This window comes from Eubalaena glacialis, unplaced genomic scaffold, assembly GCF_028564815.1.
Source record: "Eubalaena glacialis isolate mEubGla1 unplaced genomic scaffold, mEubGla1.1.hap2.+ XY scaffold_457, whole genome shotgun sequence".
NCBI classification, from domain to species: domain Eukaryota; kingdom Metazoa; phylum Chordata; class Mammalia; order Artiodactyla; family Balaenidae; genus Eubalaena; species Eubalaena glacialis.
In genome coordinates, this window is record NW_026871366.1 from 121,870 (window position 1) to 127,975 (window position 6,106).

At 58.4% G+C, this 6,106-nt stretch overlaps 1 pseudogene; it reads right to left on the minus strand.

Annotated features, from left to right (window-relative positions):
* Positions 1-855: 855 nt before the first annotated feature.
* LOC133083658 (PI-PLC X domain-containing protein 1-like) lies at positions 856-5,779 on the minus strand (annotated as a pseudogene).
* Between the last annotated feature and the right edge of the window lie 327 nt (positions 5,780-6,106).

Genomic DNA, 6,106 nt, shown 5'->3' on the forward strand with positions numbered 1-6,106 from the left:
AACGTGAGCGGACACAAAGGACAGTTCAGAGGAGGACGAGGGTGTGAGGGCGGCATCCCAGCACCGGCATGGACATTGTGCCATGTCACCTGGGTCCTCACACCTGCACCGTATCATTCACAGCTGTGTCCTTATACCTGTGTCCTACTGGCTACACCTGCATCATGTCACTCACACTTGTGTCCTTATACTTGCATCATTCTGCTTATACCTCTGTCCTCACACCTGCGTCCTTGCACCTGCCTCATGCTGTTTGCAGCTGTGACCTTAACACTGATGTCATACCCCTCACACCTGGGCCCCTAGACCCATGTCCTTACACCTGCGTGGGGAAAATGTCCCAGCAGGGCTCTGGGAATGGGAGGGGCCGTGTGCTCAGCACCACCCGTGTTCGTCTCGGTAACAAACCCCCAACCGGTCCCTCACGCTCACTCCTACGACAGTGGGGGAAACCGAAGGAAACCAGTGGCCCCTAGGAAGCCTGTTGGCCTGGGGCAAAGGGAACAGCTGTGATTTCCTTAGAATCAGACACAGGTTACTCCCGTCATCTGATAAAGGGGCTTTCTCGGTGGCATTCCAGTACGCTCAGTCCCCTCCCGCAGACACGATACTATAGCCCCTCGAGCTGGGGCTCATCGTTCACTGCTGGCAGCCCCCAGGGGAGGGGTCGCCCAGAGCCTCTCCCACCAGCCGGCACAGCGCAGCCGGGGCTGTACCCACACAGACGCCAGGATCCAGGTAAGCGTCCTTCGTGGATGGGATCGCACAGTCACCGTTAATCATCGCCTCGCACGCGGAATCCGCCCAGAGAGGCTCCGAGGAACGAGGGGCCGGGAGCGCTGAGGGCCGTCCGCGTCACGGGCAAGGCGCGGGAGCCGCCGCCCGGCCCCGCTGCTCTGCTCTCCCCCGTTCAGGGGGCAGCGGTGGCCAGCCCCGCAGACGGAGGACAGAGCGGCAGCCTTCGCGGCGCTGGCTTCGCGAGGGCGCCGTCAGCTCCGGAGCAGCTTTGCGTTCCGTCCGGACGAAGGCGTCGGCCCCGATGAAGTCGCCCGCCGTGATGTCGGTGCAGGGCGTGCCCGGCCCCGGGCGCTGTGCCCGCACCCAGGTTCCCAGGTTCGGCAGCCCGGGCAGCGTCATCTCCTCCAGGGACGCGGACGGGTGCGCGGGGACCTACTCCAGGCTCTCCGTCCGGTTGCTTCCGGCCGCGGACAGCCTGCCTGGAACAGGGAGGACAAGGGGCTCACGTGCCCGTCTACGCGGCCACCCACCCACGTCCTGCCCTCCGTGGCAGCTCCGGAGTTTCAGATCTCGGACAGAGACACGAGTTCCGACAGCAGGGGCTCAAAGGGGTGTCAAGTCATTGAATTTCTTCTGTTATTCGGGATGGTGGGCTGAACGATGACCCCAGAGACGTCCACGTCCTGACCCCCATGGGGGGGTCACCAGCCTGTCCCCGGCTGCCTCTGAGCTGCTCTCCAGTGACAAGTGGCTCAGCTCTCGTGGCTATGAAAGGCCGCTGTGTGGGAGCCCAGAGCCACACGGGAGTCAGAGCCTCGTGAAGGCCCCCAGGTGCAGTGTTTAAAAATGGAAGTAAAATCCGCTTAACGTAAACTTCGCCACGTTACAACTGAGCAGCATTTAGCACATTCTCAACGCCGTGTAGCCGCCACCCCCGCCTGGTGCCGAGCATCCTCACCCCGCAAAGGAGACCCCGTGCCCATGAGCCGTCACTCCCCGTCCGCCTCCCCCAGCCCCAGCACCACTGACCCGCTTTTCTACCTATGGATGTGCGTGTTCTGGACGTTTCCTATGAATGCAATCACACACTGTGTGGCCCTTCGTGTCTGACTTCCTTGAACCTTGTTTTCAAGGTCCATCCTCGTTGCTTCTCATGGACAAACAATATTCCACGTGGGGGTGGACCACGTCTGTCTGTCCATCCAGCCGGCCATCGGCGTTTGGGTGGTTTCCACCCTGGACGCTTCCCAAACCTCCTGACACCACCAGGACTGGGACCCGGCTGATTCCAGATCCAGCCAGGTTGGGCTCCAGGACCTCCCCCGGCAGACCCCAGGGTCCGGCTGTTCTCGACAACTCTGCCCCAAAACTGCGCCACCGAAGCAAGGGTGCCTTCTGGGAAAACACACCAGGAGACCCCAGGGAGCCCAGAGGTCAGCACGGCGTCGAGGGTGAACATGGCGGCCGTTTTAGCGGAAACGGGGGTCGGATGGGCAGGAGCAGCCCTCGGATGCCGGCAGAGGTGCTGCAGGGGCAGCTGGGTGAGCACTGCGGGTTTCGTTGGATGGAAACCATTTTCCATCACGTCGGCTCAGAGAAAACAGCGGGTGAGTTGGTACACGTAGTACCAAACGTAACACAGGACGGATTCGATCGCCAGCTGCTGACTGATGACAGGGAACTGAACAAGGGGCCCTGGGGCCCCCAGTGTCCACTGCAGCCATGTGCCCTTGACCCAAATGTAAAACACCTAGACCGGGGGCAACCATCAGTAAAAGTTCCCCTTCATCAGACCAACAGCTACAACAAAGCAAAACATCACCGACCCTCAAAGTAGGCAGAAAAGGGCCCATTTCCTTAAAGAAACCAACAAACCACTAAGACAAAGCAGGACACCCACTCGGAAACACCCCCGGCTGAGAACGTGTTCCCCTAGGGGGGTAGAGGGGCCCGAGACTCCCGGCTGCTCTCCCCAGGGCAGGACACCGGCACCCAGCACACAGCTAGGAGGACACCCCAGAACTGAACAAGTGAAATTTGATAGAGAGAGAGGGCAAGAGAGACAGAGAGACAGACAGAAGGAGAGACAGAGACAGTGAGAGGCACAGAGACAGAGACACAGAGGGAGTGAGAGACAGTGAGAGACAGAGGGAAACAGAGACAGTGAAAGACAGAGGGAGGCAGAGACAGTGAGAGAGAGACAGAGAGACAGAGGGAGAGAGAGACAGTGAGAGAGAGAGAGACAGAAGGAGAAAGAGACAGACAGACACAGAGACAGAGGAGGTGGAGCTGCCGGGCGGGTGGGCGGGCATCACCCTCCTGACCCGTCCATGGGCAGAGCCACGGGTCCACTCAAGGTCTGCTGTGAAGATGGACAGGCTCACGTGTGTAAACCCTGAGCAGCGCCCGGCAAATAGAAGTGCCAGCCACTCCTCGCCCTGAGGCCCGTGTGCAGGGAAACATGCATGACTGAGGGAAAACCACGGTGCATGGGGACCCGCTAAGTCCTGCTGGATGGCACAGCCTCACCCGCAGAGCAGAGCCGGGTGGTGGACCTACCTGGGGAGGCTCCCTTTAGACACCTGTGTTGATGCCGTGTGTATGTGTGTGTGTGTGTGTGTGTGTGTGCACACGTGCACCCGCTTGTGCATGGAACCTCCTGTATAAATTGTGTGGGGATGTGTGTACATGTGTGTATGTCTGTGCACTTACCTGTGTGCGTGGGTGTGTGTACATATACACATGTGTACATGCACACATGCGTGTACACCCTGACACATATGTTTATTCATATACAGGCACACAGAGGCATACACACAGATGTTTGTGCATGAATGTGTACACACAGGCATATACACATGCGTTTATGCGTGGATGTGCACACAGGCATACACACTTACATTATGTGTGTGTATGTACGTGCGCATATGCACACGTGTTCGCGCATGTATATGCACACAGGCGAGCATGCGCTACTGTTGCGTTTCTTCACTTGAACCCGAAGCAAAGCCTGTGCCTGATGGCACACGAGAGACTGGGTGGAGGTGGGGTCTCTGTGCAGAGGGCACCACAAACCTGGGCAGCCGCAGCTCTTCATGTGCTCCAGGTGGTGGACGAGGTCCTGGGGCTTCACCTGGTTCCCCCACCAGTAGGGGACCCCAGGCCACAGCTCCACGTGCCGGCTCTCGGATGCCTCATCCTCGTAGGACAGGATGACCTGCTGGCCCCAAACCACAGCCGGCGCAGCGACGGCACCTCCTGGAGGGAAGAGTCATCGGGGTGCCCGTGAGCCGCGTGCGGAGGGTTACAGCGTCGCCTGTGACGTGGGGCTGGGGGACACATTGGGGTGTCTGTGAGTGTGGACGGAAGCGGGTGGATGATGGGGGTGTGTGAGTGTGGACGGAAGCGGGTGGATGATGGGGGTGTGTGAGTGTGGACGGAAGCGGGTGGATGATGGGGGTGTGTGAGTGTGGACGGAAGCGGGTGGATGATGGGGGTGTGTGAGTGTGGATGGAAGCCGGTGGATGATGGGGGTGTGTGAGTGTGGACGGAAGCGGGTGGATGATGGGGGTGTGTGGGTGTGAGACAGAAGCGGGTGGATGATGGGGGTGTGTGAGTGTGGACGGAAGCGGGTGGATGATGGGGGTGTGTGGGTGTGAGACAGAAGCGGGTGGATGATGGGGGTGTGTGTGTGGACGGAAGCGGGTGGATGATGGGGGTGTGTGAGTGTGGACGGAAGCGGGTGGATGATGGGGGTGTGTGAGTGTGGACGGAAGCGGGTGGATGATGGGGGTGTGTGAGTGTGGACGGAAGCGGGTGGATGATGGGGGTGTGTGAGTGTGGACGGAAGCGGGTGGATGATGGGGGTGTGTGAGTGTGGACGGAAGCGGGTGGATGATGGGGGTGTGTGGGTGTGGACGGAAGCGGGTGGATGATGGGGGTGTGTGGGTGTGGACGGAAGCGGGTGGATGATGGGGGTGTCTGTGAGAGCAAACAGTGGTGGGGACCCCATCTCAACAGCACTGTGGCCTCTGGATTCCCACAAGGCCACAGACCCTGAGCTCACATGGATCCTCAATTAGTGGTAAGTATTTACAATGAAGATGAAAGTATGTTATGAGTTTACACGTCAAAGGACCATCATGCTGTCCTTCTAGAACTGAATGTCACATTTCCCGACCTCCTTCATCCCCAGAACTGTGACGTCCCAGGTGGGAGTTGGAGTGGCCGGCATGTGCCCAGGGCACCGTCTCCCCAACGTTCCCCTAGGGCCCCGAGTACCTGGTGGCCGGGTCTCACGGCAGGTCCGTTGTCTCTGTTTTAGCCCAGGCCACACAGGACTGGTGCTTTCTCCTGTTCTTACAGGATGTAATTGGAGAAACGCCACACATATAAGGGTTTGAAACAAATTGATGTAAACTCGACCGATATGGATGGGGATTTAACTTCTCAGGCTCCTGGGAAACCAAGGGGGGCCACACACCAGCCACCAGCAGCAAACAGAGACAATTATGGACATGATCAACCCACAGCTTGTGTCACAGGCTGAACTGTTTCCTCAAAATGTACATGTTCTGACTCCCAGGACCCCAGGATGGGGCTGTATTTGGAGATGGGGTCTTTAAAGAGGGGATGAAGGTACAATGAGGTCACTAGGGTGGGTCCTGATCCCATAGGACTGGTGTCCTTATAAGAAGAGGAGATCAGGACCCAGATACACACAGAGGGACAACCACATGAGGACACAGGGAGGAGAGGCCGTCTACAAGCCCAGGAGAGAGGCCTCGGGAGGAACCAGCCCCGCCCACACCTGGATCTCAGACTCCAGCCTCCAGGGCTGGGAGAGGATAAACGTCTGCAGTTCTGAGGCTCCTGGACTAACTCAAGGAGTTAGAGAAGACCCTCTGGGGCGCTGGGAAGAGTCCACACGAGGAGTGTTCATTTGCTGACGTCTGGTTTGTCACCAGAGCCGTGAAGGTTAATTCCTTAGCCAGGAGGTTGATTCATACCTTCCTCTGCGTTCCTTACTGAGAATCTCCATTGCTCTTGATCGACATTCTCCAAATTGTTAAACTTATTTCCGGGCATTTTATATTTGTTAATGTAAATGGAATTTAAAAAGATTTTCTAACTGGTAAGTGTTGCTGTAAGTAGCCTATTTCAAGTTATTAGCCAACGCACTATCTTCCCCAGTGTCTGGACCCCGTGGTCAGGCAAGCTCGTCCTCCTCTTCCCTGCCATTCATCCAGGGCTCGGCCCGAGACTGGGGCTGGGCTGTGCCCCTCGCGGACGGGCCCGCGGGCAGGCTGCTGAGGGCAGGACCGTGACGCGGGGTCAGGAGGGGTGCCCCCGCCGTCGTGCCGTGCAG